At 41.5% G+C, this 19,054-nt stretch overlaps 1 long non-coding RNA gene across 1 annotated transcript; it reads left to right on the forward strand.

The window, feature by feature from the left end:
- The first annotated feature begins 975 nt into the window (after positions 1–975).
- Positions 976–16,713, forward strand: LOC126540232 (uncharacterized). Its single transcript, XR_008614219.2, has 4 exons — positions 976–2,434; positions 4,436–4,621; positions 6,456–6,644; positions 16,612–16,713. It is a non-coding gene; the product is annotated as an uncharacterized lncRNA (long non-coding RNA).
- Positions 16,714–19,054: the final 2,341 nt, after the last annotated feature.

Raw genomic sequence — 19,054 nt, forward strand, 5'->3', positions numbered from 1 at the left:
TTACGCTCGTGGCATCGCATGTGTCAGCTGGCAATTCACCGAGCTTATTTTTGCTCACCTACTGCTTGAAAGCTAGTATATCTGAGCCTGTTTTGCTTCTATGCAGCTATATTTACTCCATTTAAGTCACGTGCTTATCACGAATGACACGAAAGTGCGTAGCGACTTCGGCGTTTGGTAAGCACGAGGGCGTTGAATTAAATAACGGTCTCGCTGGCTGCATTTTCATGGTGGCAAAATGCAAAAATATCCGTGTTGTTGCCGGTTATAAAACCCCACATGGTCAGAATTATTCAAGTGCCCCTCCCCCCTTTACTGCATGCTTAATAATTAGATTGTAGTGTGCTTTGCGCATTAAACCCCGAAATTTATTTTTGACTATACAATTGCGGGAGGGGGGTGGGGTGCACATACAAACTCAAAATGTTCCCCTAAATTTGAGCTCCTAAGAAATGCGCCATCCGCCGCATCTTCAGCACATACTGTTAGAGCGACTCTTGGAAGAAAGCCAGGTTAGTGCTTTTTCTTTTATTCACAATGGAAATGGCACAGCTATAAAGGAACCCTAAAGTGCACCTTCCCTAGACACCGAGCATCTAATCACAGTATAACTATTACTGTTAAGACACAACCAAAAACACCTTGTAGCATGGAGTTCTAGGTACATCGACTGAGCTTAATATATTTCGATGCCTGGCGCCTTCTTTCATTACTTCACGCTCTTTGTGAAGCAATGTAGCCTGGTTGTTATGTAGAAGGCAGTGAGTTCTGCAGTGATCACTGCATAGATTCGCAGTGATCAGAGAAGCCAAGCTGATGCTGCCGCCTTGCTTTAACAACATCTAAAACACTGTCTGCGTGCAACTCAAGAAGACTAAAACAAGTTGTGAAGTCTTTCTCCAAGTTGCCTACAAGCTGGTACAGAGGGGAGGCAGGACATAACAAACCACCGTTGTCTTTCATATGGGTAAACTCTGCAAGCCTCAAATTTCCTGCTGTCTCTCTGGTGATCAGTAGCAAGTTCAGGCAGGCTTCGCAGCCTGTCTTTAAAACGAACACTGCCGCTTTCGGAGCACCCGGATAACCACTGTGGCAGCCCGGAGCGTAGCAATGGGAGTCCGTCTTTGTTTTTTGCATCGTGCCTCCTGTGGTGTAATACATGCAGAGAGACGCCTTCTTTTTCAAAACATCCATTGTTTTTCACCAGAATGACCACTTTGAACGTAACACAGCTCGGCAAATACACGGAGCAAACAGCCGCAGAGCGTGTTTGAGCCAGCCCGACCGCGACCGGCAGCTAGAAAAAGGCGTAGCAGTGCCACCGGCGGCGGCTACTGGCATTTGCTTCAACCGGTTCATTGCCTCTCCGCCTTGTTCGCGCCACTAGGACATTATTCTAGTACACTATAGGCATTCCCATGCATACCAAAGCGCAGCAGCGCCAGATTTCCCTCTAGGTAATGTAGTGAGAAACTCTATGGCTAAACGGAAACAGAGTGCAATCTCAAAAAAAAAAAAAAAAAAAGAAAATGGCGGCAGACTAAAACCATGTATGTTGAAGATGTAGATTAACATATAAAGAACTTCTAAAAAGCGATTGCTTTAGTTGTATTATAAAAAATAACAATCGTAATCTATATTTACTCAAAAAACAAAAGTATTTTTATCATAAGAGTGTTGCAAGTCAAGGCCGGCCAAGATGAATGCCTAGTCAATCCAGAACAAGATGGTGACGTGCGACGAGGCGGCATTTGATCCTGTTAGAACAGAATATCAGCGAGTTATGATTATTTTGTTAAAAGCTGTTCAACAGCTAGAATTAACTTGTATGTCCTTTTTCTATGCATTACATTTTGTACCGTTGATACCGCTGGCGGCGAGGCTACGTACTCGACCATCAAAGTGCGTTCCGTGAACGCACTCCGACCGGAGTGCGCTCTTCTGCGAGTACACTCAGCTTGCGACGTTTAGATGTGGGAAAGTGCACTTGAAACCGCGTGCACTCTTCGTAAGTGCACTTAACTTGCACGCTTGACAGGGCTGCTCTGCTCTGTTTCCTTGGTGCAACTGTTTGCGGTGCAGCAAAGTGTTATGCCTCGAATGATGCCTAGGCAGTCAAGGCGTTAGTGTCAGAAAGCAAGCTGTAAATGTTGTACAAGTTGCAAAAGAAATTTTGATTGTACAAGAGGAGCGAATGCAATCAACATAAACTGTTTTTTACGAATAATTAAGTTGTATTACTAAAGCAGGGAGTAGATATGCATGGAAATCGGATTGTATTGTTACTTAGCAGGTACAAGGTAACATCATTACTAATGAATTATTTTCTTTTACTGAAAGACTAGTTGCTGTTGCCCTGCTGGAGCTGAGAAGAGGTTTGCTGCCTGTAATGTGTCCATCTCTCTCAAGTTATCGCAGTATTGTTGCTGTCAAAGTGAGTGGATTTTTTTTTCTCAGCTTTTTGCTACCTGAATCATGACCATCTACTTAGCTATGTAGGTTATCACTGTTAGTGACGGAGTGTTGGTGGATAAGCACCCTTTCATTATTGTAACACATATGACAGAGTGCAGCTGTGGCAGTATGCAAAGGTGTTATTATATAAGCCAAATTAGGTTCTGAGTTAATATGATAATATATTGATTTCATTCGATTGTAGTCTGGCAGGCAATAATGCTAAACAAGGAGAAGTAATTTTAATTTGCCCTTGGTAAGTTGTGCAAGCAAATCAAGGTGGTGCACATGAAATGGGACATTTGTAAATGCTGCAAACCTGAATAGCTTTAGAGTTAAGTGATATACCACTACAATTTCTTTGTGAAGCATGCAGCAAGGTTCAGCATTGTAGGAGGCTGGCATCAACAGAGGTCTATTTACTGTGAAGTTCGAATGAGCTGTTCCTGTTAAAGTGGCTATGTAAAATTTATGCTTTAGTTCTAATCTTGTATGAGGCAGACTTTGAGGGGAAGATATATTTCTTTTTAGACAATGGCAGAAATGCATGGGTAATATTTGTATACATAGACATTACATCGCTATTGTTTAACCAAGTGGTGCGCCTGTATGCTGAAATTGAGAAGGCTCCGATTGAATAATGTCATCTTTTGTCGTAACATTAAGGCAATGTCTTTTATATTATGAGAAATTACTTTATTGCGTATGCATATCATCACAGTGTGATATTCGCACCAAATGTATTTGGCTTTGTCTATGAAACCCTGCACACTGGTACATCATGAAAATTTATCATGTGAAACATGTCATGCGGCTTACTAATTTGCATGAATGTAATGCAAAATTTTTTTGTGTCAATAGTATGTGGCCTCAGAATGCACTTCATGTCATATTGTTCGCGACAAAACTATAATGCAGTTTTCTATTTTTATATTTTCTGGCACTTCAAACTGCGGTGAGCTAAACCACTGGGCAGCAATACTGGAATCGCTACCGCATGTGGAGCCATGTTCAAACACACATGAGGAAACATGGCTTTGCCTTGTTTGACTGTGTCCCGGGTACTTCTGAAGTACTGCCTGTCCAATAACCGTGGTGGCATGGAAGCACCTCCCACTTCTATGCGTTGCTTTCTGGTTCATTGTGGTATCACATTATAATCATAATATATGTTCTTTTTCTAAGAGTTCCGTAGTCCTCCTCTTGTGTTATATCTGCAGTCTCATTATTTATGTGCAGGTGACCAGTGCTTCAAGTTCAATTTTATTGCGAAGTAAGCTACTAGTACCTAAACAATTCTGTATAGCAGAAAACCAAAGCCGAACTACCGAACAGTACCAAGCAGCAGCCTCAGTGCAGTCTCAAGTAGACAGAACATTGGTCATGCAGAGGTGCACAGTGTACCTCTTTATTACTTGCTGAACAATTAAGCTGTGTGAAAACTGAGTATTTATGTAGCTTCAACCACGTGCTACTGGCCATTGCCCCTGCCCTGAACAAATGTGTAAGATCATGGCATTTCTTTTTCTCACTCATCTTTCTTATTGCAGTCGGATTACTGCATGTGTAAGTAGGAAACGAATCACATAGGCAATCAAAAGCCAACAATGTGTTAACTTGGAACATTGATTGTGCAGTTTGATGACTCAGAATAAGTAGAAATACGCCATAAACACTTGACAAGTAACTTTCACTTGACACAGGGCTAGAGCATACAGTAACAATACTGTACGATCATGCAGTGTCACATAAATATAATTTGTAGTGTAGCTTTCCAGTGTATGCTTCAATTGTTGCATTCTGTCAGAGGGCTGGTAACATGTTTCACGCGTCTCACTACTAGCCTGTCTAGCAACAGTAGTAAAAATGTGCCAACTGTATTTTTTTAATGATTTCATAGAATGTGTAGGGAGTTCGCTCAGAATAATAGAGCCATAGAATCAAACGCACAGTGATGTGACTTTCTCTGCACATGTTGCAGGCTCAAAAAAGTATGGTGGAAGCTGTTGCCAAGGTTCTGACCAGAAAGGAAAGCCAGTATAGAAGGGTCCACGCCACTGATCTCTACTACAGGGGGTGGATAGCACATCAGGCTCCCTCGACCGAAGCCAACCTTGTCCCCGAAGGTGGTGCTTCAAGACTTTGCAGCAGCATTTCCTTTGCACGGGTGTGTGGCATTTCTTCCTCTAAAATACCTGCCTGTTGTGCCGTAAACTACCCAAGCAGGCCAGAGCAGTGTTTTGAGAAAATGTCCAGACTTTTTCCATTACAGCACCCACAGCGTCACTAACATAAGGGGTGCGCTGGTAAATGAGAAAACACTTTATGTAAGAAAACACTATCGTATACAGGTTCAGATTGTCGTAAAAGCGCTTATCATACATGTCAAGACAACATCTTCTAAAACGTGGAAAACCAAGAGGAAAAATTTTTACGGCAGCAATATGATCTGATCACTTGCACTAGTTAGTGCACCATACGCCCTGCTTCCAGGACAAGCTGCTGCACGACACCACATTTCCGCTGGATTCACCTGTGTCCAGCGCAGCGAGCGGCATCCAGCACAACATATTGGAGATCAATGGTGCAGACAGTGTTTTCTGTCCCCTTTCCCAACGCCAACTGCACATGGTAAACTGTTTCCAAAGCAGAAAAACAGAGGGCAAGGGTTCTGAACACATTGCATTTTAAGGTGGCTGGTACTGGGCAAAGCAAGTACTGTGACATAGTAGTAGTAGATTTGCACGAGGCAAGCTACAAGCCAAAAGTCTGCTGGTTGCTTGCAAATGTCCAACATATTGTTAGCACGTTGAAGTTCTTTTTCTGTTCTCATCACTTACTTGTGTAGTGGAGACAGCTTTCACAACTGAAGAAGCCTTGGAAGCATGAAACACTTCACGAAACCAGCTTCAATGTATCATGTGTCTGCATCACAATTTTTATGGCTTCATGAGTGAGCCCACTGGTTAACACGTAAGAGTGTTCATGAGGTTTGCCATGCATTGTCCACTTTATCTGCAGGCGAACCCTATCCTGAGACTCAAGCTGATGTCACGTTTAGAGAAATTGTGGCTGCGAGCTTGCTTTGTGAGAGCCGGCTTTTGAGAATACAGAATGAGCTAAACACATTGAATGCCAGAACAGGTTGTTCAGCATTCAGATCGAGAATCTTCAAAGCCCAATTCATTTAGTGGTGTTAATGTACTGCTGAAAGTTTCTTTTTGTTACGTTCATGTGGTGCCCAAGCACTGCAGTAACAACTTCCTAATTTGGAGTACATAGCAAGGGTGTAGTCCACATAAGCTGGTAGCTTTTTCCTGCATATTCAAAAGGAGGTTTCTTGTTCAGTTGAGATTTTCAAATTTTGCATTGTTTATTACGTGTTCTGACCTGTTTGCTTTTTCTACAGCTTCTTAGTTAAACATCTGAATAGTGAACACAACTTGATCTTTTTGCTTGATTTTCTAAATGGGATGCTGTTGCTGCAAAACAATCTAACTTCAAAACTGATTCCACCTTATTGAAACAATTACTTGAAGCAGCCATAGCCAGCAATAACATGCATGACATGATTGTGAATATGTAATATTTTTTTTTTATCTAAAGGGTGTTCCTATCATGCACCAAGGTTTAGAAATATGTAAATTCCATGTAGCTAGACAGAACCAAGGTAATGTTGTTTGCCGCTGCTTGGAAATACTCAGATTATTTTTTGCATTCTACCTAATTATATAATTACTCTTCATTAGTTAACTTCTCAAATAATTAGATAGAAAGTGTCAATGAGAAAATTGTAGAGCAACATGAAAGCCTCCTGGTACAGCTTTCTGTTGCTCATTGTGTGCTACATAAAAGTTTTTCCAAGAAAGAAGCCCGCGAATACATGTAAAGTGCCTTGAGTGGCCAGTCACATGGTAATTTCGTGTCGCAAAGCTACAAATACAACTTAAATGGGTTCTTTTAAGAAAAAGACTTAGCTCAGAAAATTACTTTTTATGCAGCCTGTGGAGACAAGGTTTCTTGGACATGGTCATGGCCCTCAAGAATGATGCCGTGGCCACAGCAGTTGACTGCAAAAACCAAGATCATAAGCAGTTCCTCCAGCGACCACGAAAAGGCCCCTGGGGCACCGGTCTAATTCGGCGCCACCACTTTTCTCCTGCAGCTTTTCTACCTACTTAGCTAACCAGGTGAGTCAAAGATGGCAAAGGGAAAAAGAATCAACAGCTTTAAACCTAGAACTTGCTCGAGCTCAATGCAATTTAAATGTGAAATTCTTCCCTTTCCATTTATCAACAAATGGGAAATAAGTAGATGGTGTGGTATTCATATGGACACCTCTTTCCCGCAGAGAATCATCAGTGAAAAAAGCAGCTTATGAAGGCTGGAATATCGGCCAGGATTAACGCAGAATGTTGGGCTAGTTGGTGTTGATCCATTTTCTGAGACATAGTTACTAGCGCTAAAAATACTAACGGAAGAAAGTTCGGACAGGACAGAGCACTAGGCTTTAACTAGCAGGCTTTATTCAGGAAAACATGCAAGAAACCATCGTGTGATCAAATAAATGCACAGGCAGATGCATCAACGAATGTGCCACGTAGGAGAAAACCACACGTGCAAAGAAGCCAATAGGTGCCCACGTCAAGCCATTACAAAGCATTGATCAGGTTCTTCTCGAGATACAACTCTTTATCACTGAGTGCCAGGGATGGAGCGCCTACACATTCATTAGCAGCTTTTGAAATGCAATATGCCTCAATTATTTCCTTAGCTGCCTGGCGAACCATCTGAGCACTTAAGTGTTGTGAAAACACGGGGAGCATTTTCATGTGCATCTACGGCAATGGTCACCCAAGTGGCCAGCGCCTACGAGAGCCTTTACAGCATTCCTGTGCTCCCCACGCCGCTCATTCAGGCACCTGCCTGTTAGTCCAATATAGAACTTCCCGGAGGGAAGTGGAATTTTGTACACCACCCCCACGTTGCAGTTAACAAAGCGGGTGACACGGTCTTTAGTGCATGTACCTTGACTCCCCGCATTGTTGACCAGCCTGCACATTCTTGTGAGCTTGAGTGGCGCTGAAAAAAGAACACCCACACCGCACGTGTTCGCCACCTTTTTTAGGCAGTGGGACACCCAGTGTACATATGGCACAGGGTGCTTGCTCCCTAGGGCATTTGTTATTGCACCGAGCAGCTGCCGGGTCAGCTTTTACCTCTTTTATGAGGCTCTCAGGAATCGACACTAAGGTGTCATCGGGATACCTGGCCCTATGTAAACAGCTCGCTTGTTGCTGAATGCCTCAGAAAACCTGGTGCACACAAGATTTTACCAGAGCAGCTTTGAGGCACTTAGCAGCTATACCTCTTTTCACTAGCTTGGAGTGGGCCGAACAGTAGTCAAGCAAGGGCTTCTTACTCCTGGGGGAGTAGCTCAAACAAATAGAACTAACATTCATAGTCATACAGATATATATGAATTGTAGGCGACCATCTACTGGCGACTCATGTGTAAACTTAAGACCTACTCACGCACTTTTCAGAAACACCAAGGACGTTTTTAACAGAATAGCCACTCCCCTCAGGCTTCACACACCTCAGTAAGAAGCCCTTGCTTGGCTACTGTTCGGCCCACTCCAAGCTAGTGAAAAGAGGTATAGCTGCTAAGTGCCTCAAAGCTGCTCTGGTAAAATCTTGTGTGCACCAGGTTTCCTCCGGCGTTCAGCAACATGCGAGCTGTTTACATAGGGCCGGGTATCCCGATGACACCTTAGTGTCGATTCCTGAGAGCCTCATAAAAGAGGTAAAAGCTGACCCGGCAGCTGCTCGGTGCAATAACGCACGCCGTAGGGGGCACCCTGTGCCGGTGCCATATGTACACAGGGTGTCCCACCGCCTAAAAAAGGTGGCAAGCAAGTGCGGTGGGGGTGTTCGTTTTTTCAACGCCACTCAAGCTCGCAAGAATGTGCAGGCTGGTAAACAACGCGGGGAGTCAAGGTACATGCACTAAAGACCGTGTAACCCACTTTGTTGACTGCAACGTGGGGGTGGTGTACAAAATTCCACTACCCTGTGGAAAGTGTTAGACAAGCAGGTAGGTGCCTGAATGGCTTGGGGAGCACAGGAATGCTGTAAACGCTCTCACAGGCGCTGGCCACTTGGCTGACCATTGCTGTAGATGCACATGAAAATGCTCCCCGTGTTTTCACAACACGTAAGTGCTCAGACGGTTCGCCAGGCAGTTAGATACGGAAATATTTGAGGCATATTGAATTTCAGAAGCTGCTGATGAATGTCCCAGATAGCCAGATACATCCATTAGATGTGCATAATATGGTACACCTTGGAGATTCAGTACGTCCATTAGATATCCAGATTTATCCAGAAAACATTGCATGGATGTACTATGGATCATCGCAAATGCATCCGGAACATGTAAGTAGTACATTGTGAGGATGTCAGCGCTGGATATATGTAACATCTAATAGACGTCCACAACATCCTGTAGATGTATTTATTACATCTAATAGATATCCACATCATCCAGTATATGTTTACTACATCTAATGGATATCCATATTAACCACACTTAGGTCCATAGGACATCCATTGTACTATTTTTGGCTGTTTCTTTTATTCGTTATGCATGCATGCACTGGTCCTCTTCAATTTTTTGTCGCAGACTGCTTGAGACGCTATTACAACCAGTGATTATTGGTGTACGCAGCTTCTCGGACAGTCCTTGATTGTTTGGGACAACAAATCAAAGTGCCACTATTACTAAGCGAAGGGAAACTCAAGTTGTCACCACCAGCCTTTTTATTGGGAAACCTCTCATTGGTATCAACCGTTTGACAAGTACGTAATGTACACAATATTTGCAGTGAAATACAATGACAGACTGCAGCTGTCTCATGAAAATAAAGTGAACACTAAAAATACAACATAATGCCATCTCTTGGTTCCTGAAAGGCACAACGAGCACTTAACACACGAACCAATACAAAAATGTCACTTTTGCACAACAGCTAAGCATAAATGTACAACAGGATAAATAAAATAGGACAGTAAAAGCAATGCTTGAAAAGGAACACTTCTCTAATAAAAAAAATTATATCTTAGGTGAGCAACAGCAGTGTTAGCTGCATTCTCTCCAGTAAGGTATAACACAGAGGGCAACATTATTCTCATGAACAAAAACAAAAGCAGAATTCACATATGGAAACATCAAATCACTATTTGACTAGCCTCGTATTTATCAAAAGAAATAGAAACAACGTAGTGAAACATAAAGGAGACCAACAGCTGAAGGCCCAAAAAAGCAATATATCTTATAGGAAAAGCAATCTGAAAACCATCAATACGTTAGCACAATGATAAATTATGGGGAAAAAACGGGGAATGCGGGAGATGTAAATTCAAGACGATGAGCAAAACGAGAACAAGGTGAAGAAAGCAGGAGCCAACGTTTCTACAAGTGGACTTGTCTGATAAATTATGTAAGAGAAGAAGGCAACGCCCTGCAGCAAAAGGCGGCCACATTAGCTTCTCCATAAAGGAGAAATATTTGGAACACAGCTGCTGCACTAAAAAAATTGTTTTAACATACTGTTCTCTTTTAGAAATGAAGACTGTTATAACGAGGAAGTGTCTTAATTTTTACCTCATTTTTCTCGAATAAGTAAGCATGCAGTCCAAGTACAACCATGGTATGCTCTATAAGTTATTCGAGAAGAATAACTATCATATTTCAATGCAAGTGAGACTACAGCCAATTCGTGTGTGGATTCATGGATCATAAGGAATGCCAATGAAGTTGCAGTTAGTGGTTACCTGGTACCACAGCACACTTGGCGCGCAGTGGCACCAGGCCATACTGTGCTGCTGAAGTGCTGAGCCAGTTGTAGCAGTATCAAATCAGCCCTTTCCTTTTAACCCGCCTCAAGGCTTTCAATACACTCAGCCTGACACCAGGTAACAGGATTCTACATTTGTAACATTTTTGAAAACATACAGCGCTACTTATAATGCACTCAGGTGCCACGAAAGGCCAAAGCATTGATTCAGTCGATGCTGGAGATGCGCTGCTACATCTGCATCTCCGTAGTGTTGTCTCGTTGGTGTTCATACACCGGCCTCAACATAGCAACAGTGGTTAATTGCACTGGCCCCCGCAGCAGTACTACCAAGGAAACATGTTGCAGTGAGCGCTAATCTTGGGGTTGCCACTTCAAAGGCAACATTATTTTTGTACTCTGAAGATAGGTTTAGCCTTGTAGTTGTTACCATGATTAGAAGTTAGACCACTACCAGTTTTAAAAGAGAAAGAAAATTTGTCAGCACTCCTAAAGGCACACGGTACGATGCTATGCGAGGCTGGAGGGCGAATTTCACTTGCAAGACCGCTCTCTTGCTGGCTGGTTTGAACATCCTAAACATGAAAAAGGACAGAATCTTTACAACTATGCAAACACATTGCTCATTACTTACCCTGCAATCAGATATTCACCATTACTTGAAGCGCATGCTTGACTTTGTCACTATAACGACATGTGTGAAAGTGTCCAAGACACTCATTGCCTTTGCTTGGGCGCGTTCACATCAGGCTTTATCTTGACCAAATTAAGCATGGGCTTCCAGTTAAGGCACATTTTTTAATCTGGGGGAGGGAGGGGGGGGGGTAAGACATACAAAGTAGCTTAAGACGCTTAAAGTAATCAGTTTTCAGCTTTCCTAAATTCAGTGATTAGGCTAAAATCCCAGGGTAGAAATCTACAGCTGTAGCTTCTCCTTTATCATGGAAGCAGATGGGAAGCATCTGGTTAAATAGTACCACTGAATGAAATTTGTCCTCGCAAGCAGTAGAGCACAGGGAAGCTTTTTATAATGTGCAAAGATATTGACTGTTCAAGAACATGTGAAAGTTCATGCCTTGTGCCTATAAATGATACAAGCACGTAATACTGCACGCTATACACAGGAGCTATGTAAACGTACAGAGGTGCAACAAAGTGTGCAAAAGATCGCTTACCTCTACATACAGCCCTTGCTACAAAATACCTCCACCAGCAGACAGAACAAAAGCAATGCACGACCGGTGACTACCTCACAACATCGAGCACCACTATTGAAAACATGTGCCAGAACCACTGAAACCATTGTGCCGTTGTGCACAAAACCTGCAGACTGCAAAAAGCACAGTGCGAGAAAGACCAAGATGAGTGTGAGAAGCTGAACTGAAACACGGGACGAAGAAAGACAGACAAGAACATCGCTTGTCTATCGTCGTTTGTTTCAGGTTGCAGTTCAGCTATTGCAAACTTGTCTTAGCCACGCACCAATTGGCTCAGTATACTATTCCGACAAGAAATACTGCCGACATCCCTTGAAGGGTACTACCGAAACTGTTGTGCATTTGCATTGTGCATCAGCTCTTCGGCCCATGCTAAGCACTCTACCAGCATAAAATAGAAGAAAGCAAAAACTAACTCCTGACATACCTTGAAAAACATGTGCCTACTGACGACCGGACACCACTGCAGACATGGTGAGAATAAGAAATGAAGTGTCACAGCATCAGCACCGCAACTAAGAGTGGTTTATTGTGAGAACGGAAAGCTGGCGCTCTCTTGCTATCTTCTGCAGCCCTTCAGGGAACACCAGCAGAGCACGGCTCAACGCCAGCGCCGACACTACCAAAACACGACAAGCTGGCACATACCCGCATACACTTGCTTGATGGTTGCGCTTATCATGACGTATGACAGGCACGCGACTGTGAGAATAATTGATAATTTGGCAACGCTATGTAAAATCTCATTAAATCATTTCACTTTTGTAATGTTTTTAAACATCATTCTACATTTAGTGTGACATTTATGGCATGCTTCTGGCTCCTTGCATTTGACACACATGGCCTCCGAGACTGAGCGTCAAGTTCGGAGGCCACGCAATAACTTGCGCATGTGAGCGTTGTCGTCGTTTTAAAACGTTTGGTGGTGTTTAATAAAAGTAAAGTCCCTTCATATTATTTCTATGCACTTTTTCTGCTATATATCAGTTAATTGCTGAATGTACTGTACCTTGTTTTTCAATTACTTTTCCAAAGTTGGAAACAAAGAAGTCTACAAAAGATCAAAATCTGCAACACGAAAGTTTTGGGCGCATGTACATTCTTCTTTCGCTTCACCCGCTGTTTGCACATTTTGTTCTACTGAAAAAATGTACATTTCATGTGCAATTATTGATTTTACGAAATAGAACTGATCGATCAATGTCCAGCAAGAGAATGGGACGTCATATGGACATCCATTACATGTGAACTGATACGGCGCGATCTAATCGCACCAACTACAGGCACCAAACGCATAGCATGATCCACATCAAAATCATAGAAGGGCGTATGCAATGCGAAAGTTTTGGAGGGTCTACAATGCACGCTTAAACTGCAAACTTTATGGTGGTGCTATGTATGTCTGAAGTACTGTTTTTAGAGACATTCTATGGACATCCAACATTTTGTCCACTGTATGTCTGATGAATGAACTAAATGGATGTTCAGTGGACATCCAAAACTTTTATGCCATTGTACGTTTCTTAGATTTATGTGCAGTTGAAGGATGTCCTTAGAACACCCCATCTTTTGCTGATGTTTGGATCAGTCCGGCACATCTATTGGATGCTTGTGGCTATCTTGGGTGTAAGTGCTCCATCCTTGGCACTCGCTAATAAAGAGTTGTATCTTGCAAAGAACCTGATCAATGCTTTGTAATGGCTTGATGTGGGCACCTATCGGGTTCTTTGCGCATGTGGTTTTCTCCTATGTGGCGCATTCATTGATGCGTCCGTCTGTGTATTTAATTGAGCATACAGTGGTTTCTTGCATGATTTTTCTAAATAAGGCCTGCCAGTTGAAATCTAGTGCTCTGTCCTGTCTCAACGTTTTTCCGTTCATCTTTTTAGCGCTAGTAACTATGTCTCGGGAAATCAGCCAGGATGACTTTGCATAGATAGGATAATTATTGTGAACGTTTCTGGTGAAGGTAGTGGTAGTAGACTGAATAATCGAAGAGTTTAGGTATAGATTAGAAGACATTTCATTCCACTGCTAGAATTTTAAATCATCCCAATAATTCTTGTCTTTGATAGTGTGTGCGTGTCGAGTGACAGTGCTTCCTGATTCAGTGCTTCTTGATGCTTGCTTCTTGCTGACATCATTCTTATGCTGCATAATTCACCTGTTTAATTTCCCTGTTTCTCCCGTACAAACAAATTTACATTCATAAGAAACCTTATAGATGATTTCCGGAAACTTGGTATGATTTCCGGAAGCCTGGTATCTTGCAAATATACCCTTGCTAAGCAAGTTCTTGGCATCATCCTCAAGGTTTTTTGCGAATACAGATTGGCCTAAATTGGGAAAACGGTCAATCTAAAACATGTCAAGCAACATCGCTGACAATTCACACACATTCCAACTGAAATAAAGATATAGCACCAAATGCAAGAATCATTGGCATGATGCCATTCTTCAGTGGAATAAAATCTGTCTTCCAATCTAAATATGGAAACCTTTATAATTCAGACTACTAATTACCTCATGAGGGTTACGATGTGAAATGTATATTTATTTGTTCCTCATTTTTTTTACTATAAGACCCAATGATGCTTAAACAGCAGGGAAAGCACTGAGATCACAGTACCTAATATTTTATAGTGCTCCAGAAATCATTTTCTCTGCCGACTGCAGCATCCCATACTAACAGTTTTTGACAGAAAATGTGAGACAGAAGGCACATAACACTTAGGGTGGTGCTATTCGCTTTGATTGTTTAGGAATGAAGATCATAGTCTACATGTTATGGCCCTACGTGTCATTACCTATAAACAACAAAAAGAGGTGTTTTGCATTTCGCATAACTGCATAGAGGTTTTTGCTGTGTGCAGTTTAATTTAGAAATCTTCACAGCTGATACTAAATGCACTCTCCACAGCGTTAGGCTATACAGAAACACTAGTTTACACAGAACGCACTCGTCACCTCGTCACGGCCCAGGTGGTGATTCAGGTTCTTCAAAGGTGTTTCATTGTACGGGACGGCATATAGTGCTTCACTTATTTGCAGGATATTGCATTTGAATTGCGTCATATGAGGTAAATTTATTAGAGTTTTAACTTGCCCTAAATGTATTACAGCTGTGTAACGGTAAACTGGCAGCAGCTTGCAGTAACTACAGCTTGTGGAAGTACAATTGCAACTGCCATATTATGTGTAACTGCTAGTGCACAGGCATCGGCAACAATGATGGTTAGGGTGCACTAGTTTCTTCTACTTTGGAGTATGCATCCGCCACGAGAAAATAAATTTTTTCCTCCTCCTCCTCCTCTACCAGATTGGAATTTGTAGAGTATACTCTGGTGTAAACTTCATAAGCATTTCTCCTTGTCTGGGCGACAGATCATTGTTGCTACGACTGTAAAAGCAGGTTGCCTGTTCACAGCACCCATAGGGAACAGTCTGTGAATCTTTGAAAAACAGTAAACATAACGAATAATTGAATAATTTTTAGTAATTTTCAATAAATTTAGCACTCTTTGCTTTCCACTGTGGTGTTTTTCAAACTTTAAGATTGGCATGTCTGCGCAAGGTTTGACTGCGGGATGTCATTTTGCATGAAAGACTGCATTTGTGCACATAACACCTCATTGGCATCGTTCTGCTGTACAGAATGTCATGAGCTTTCGTATGCATCGGTCACCATCTCACAAACTGGCTGCTCCTTTGTTAGTTGGAAAGTAGCATTAATGTGAAGAACATTTGATGTTCTAACAAAAAGAATTGTGGCATCTGATCTCCTAATTCTCCTCTCACTTGATGCGTGGTTTTATAATAGCATGATCGGCACCATGAGAGTCAATGTGATGTATAATTATTGTGTGTATGGTGGGGGGTACAATAATTTTAGCAACTTTTCTGGATGACTAGAATCAGTATCGTGGAATGCTGTTTTTTTCTTTCACTCATTGTTACCAAACTTCACTTTGGTTGTGGCAGCAAGCATAATGTAGTTTGCTAGCGCTCCTGCCAACATATATAATGTGTAGGCATCTGTGTCGAAAAAAAAAAAAAAAAAAGACCAGCTAATGGTTTGCCAGGAGCTAAAGTCCATTTAGACCTTTAAACTTTGAGCTTATACATGTGGATATTACTGCTGAATGAATGCCCACCCAGCAGAACTGCCCATAACATTTTCTTCCATTATAATGACACTGAAGCTCAGAACAGCATTTGAACTTAGACTTGCTTAAAAAATGACCCATTTCCTTGTTCAAGTAAGACGAAGGTTCCACAGGAAGACAAAGTTGAAGCCATCAATAGCATCATGAATATAAACAGCGCTCAACATTTAGCAATTTACACCTAGTTGTCATATTGCCCATCCCATTTTTTTTTTTCACAGGCTGTTCTTTACTGTTTTATGGTCATGTGCAGTTTAATTTTGATGTCCCTATTTTTAATATTTGGTGAATATATTTTTTCTTCACATGTTGAATACACAAAATGTGTATTCATCATGTGCCTTCATTTGCCATTTCCACTGATCTTAACGAGGTGCATCTTGATACAAAATTTGTTTTCCTTAATTCTTCATTGCCTTTTGTCAAATGTGCTAACAGTTTATCTTATTTCCTATTTTGACTTCCGATAAGACTAGGTCTACTGGATTAATAGTTCCTTACATGTGTACATCATTTTCAGTTTTGATCACCCCTACTCTTTGCTAGAACTGACAGCAGTGCTCTTACCTGCTCCATCTTGATCACCACTGCTAAGCACACCCTTCCTGCCTTTATTTTAACACTTTGGCTTCTCTTGACCTATTATATGGACCAGCTTCTTCGCCCCCAATGATGGTAGGGGCCAGTGAGCTATGCACAAAACAAAGCGCTGCCAAGGAAAGCACTTGCTACCCTGATGACAAGCACCTTTGTTGAAATGTCGGCTACAGCAGCATCTCTTGTTCCAACAATGTAGGTCTACGTACATGGTTTTCTAACACAGAAGTTACTGCTTTCTTGTGTTCTGTGATTATCCTTTGTTTTCTGCGTTCTTTAGGATGGAAATTCACAAATACTATTTGTTTCTCCTAACAGCAGCAAGGCTATCCTTGCAAGGCGTTTGGGGTCAAGAACAACTTTCACCAGGAAAGAGTGCAAGACGAGTGATTGAAGAAAATAAAGTTGCTTCTGTGATCTAAAGAACTTGAGGACTAAAATTTTTCACCTTTTTGTATATATGCTGTGCAGTGCATTCATAAAGTGCAAAGTGTTTTATCTTTTCAGCTATGTCAGAGTGTTGGCAAGACAATTTTCTCAATAGTGACTTGCTGCTTTGGCTATGAGCTGCCTTCATGACATTTGCATTAACGGATAGGTACTATCGTGGACAAAAGTACCCTGGAGGTGCGAGTGTCGACCAAATTGCATCTCTGCATTCAGGACTGCTGGAAGCAGTGGGTCACGTATGCACATTCCAAACGCAGATGTTAGCGTGGCTGATCCCAGCAGATATCGCACCAATAAAGTTTGGTCGGTGCTCGTGTGTCCTGGGCAGTTTTGACCCTGGTAGTACATTCTCCAAACAATGAATATGCTCTGTAAGACGAAATATGGGAAGCACCTGTACTTTAATGGATATAGTACAGATTTAGCATACAGAGTCTTTTGTTTTCTGAATACGGGAAGCACTTGTTATAGTACGTTTATAGTACAGATTCAGTATATTGTGTTCCGTTTTCTGAATACAAGAAGCACCTGTACTTGAACGGTTATAGTACCTATTCAGCATACAGTACATTTTGTAGATACAAAAGCACTCATATTTTGTACTAAGGTCTCATTTCTACGGCTGTCCGTTCTATGGAAATGAGCGTTCTTTATTTACAGAAAAGCATTCGGTCACACATTACCAGCACATTTGCCGCAAGATCGGGAAATTTTTTTTAGTGTTGATAATAACTACTTGACGGCAAAAACAAAAGAAGAAGAGGAGAAAGCGCGATACAAGACTGAATCTAGTACATACTACAGCTAACAAAACTTTTAGCAAATATACAATGGTGCAAATGTCGCAATATAGATTCCTGTACACAAGTGAATGTCAAACAACGGAGCGAGAATTATAAAGACCAAATAACCTATAAGACGGCCTGCAGTTTCCAGATACTCTGCACTAAGTACACTGAACCAAAGAGAGATCTGCGATTTAAAACTACAGGAAAGAAAAATAAAACAGTTGCATGACACAAGTGAGCTGAATCTGGAAGTGATAGAAGTAGGAAACAAAATAAATAATGTTCATAAGAATGTGCTCTTTACGCAGCTAACAAATGTATCATAATTGGTAAGACATGCAACATCTGAGAGCTCATTCCAGCGTCTGATAGCAACAAGAAGTGGCAAGTAAAAAAAAATTTAGCTCGCACATATATAGGCTGCACTTTAAAGGAATGGTCTAGTCAAGGAAAAATGCGATAAGCCTGCGTGATGTAACAGGTGGCGAAGGGTGAATGACTAAGATAAAGTTTTTGGAAAAGAGACTGCAGTGCCTGACGCCTGCGATTTGCAAGTGAAGGTAATTTGAACTAGGATTTTATTTCCGTTTCGCTAAATTTTCGAGAGTACTCCCTTGCAATGAAACGAGCGGCTTTGTTCTAAAGCAATTCTAGTTTGTTGATTAGGTATAATTGATGAGGGTTCCATATTATAGATGCATACTCTATTTTTGAGCGTACTAATTTAGTGTAAGCTAGTAGTTCTGTATCGGTGTTAAAAAAGTGTAGGTTGTGCCTAATGAACTCGAGTGTGCGAGATGCTTTGCTAACCACCTCGTCAATATGGTGATTCCATGAAATATCCTATGTCAAATTAATTCCCAAATATTTAACATGCACCGTTTTGATGAGCATGTTATTTAATGTGTAACGGCATTTGACTGCAGTGTTTGATGTAGTAAATACAATGGCTCTTGTTTTTAAAACATTTCCATCTGCCAGATTTTGCAGCATTTATTAATTTTGTTTAGATCATCCTGGAACGTGTTAACATCGGAGGTATTGGTGAATGGTCTGTATATCGTGCTGTCATCTGCAAACAATCATAATGCAGAGCGTATGTTAGCGTTTAGGTCGTTCACGTATATTAGAAATAAAATTGGCCCAAGTACGGTCCCCTGGGGCACTCCAGATTTGACTTGTGCTAATTGAGATAGTTGTTGATTTACAGAAACTGTCTGTGCGCGGCCCATTAAAAAGCTTTCTATCCGCTTGAGAATTTTCGTGTCTATGTTTAGGTGTGAAAGTTTCTTACATAAGCGGATATGTGGAACCTTATCAAAAGCTTTCTTGAAATCTAGAAACACGGCATATACCTCCGATAAAGAATGTATGGCGTTATGGAGATCAGTAACTAATTCGAACAACTGCGCTTCGCAGGAACGTCCTTTTAGAAAGCCATGTTGATTATGGAAGAAAAAAAATCATGCTTATAGGTGTTTCATAACTGCTGATATGATATGCTCTAGAAGTTTGCAAGCGAT

Source organism: Dermacentor andersoni, chromosome 3 (genome assembly GCF_023375885.2).
Source record: "Dermacentor andersoni chromosome 3, qqDerAnde1_hic_scaffold, whole genome shotgun sequence".
Classification (NCBI taxonomy): domain Eukaryota; kingdom Metazoa; phylum Arthropoda; class Arachnida; order Ixodida; family Ixodidae; genus Dermacentor; species Dermacentor andersoni.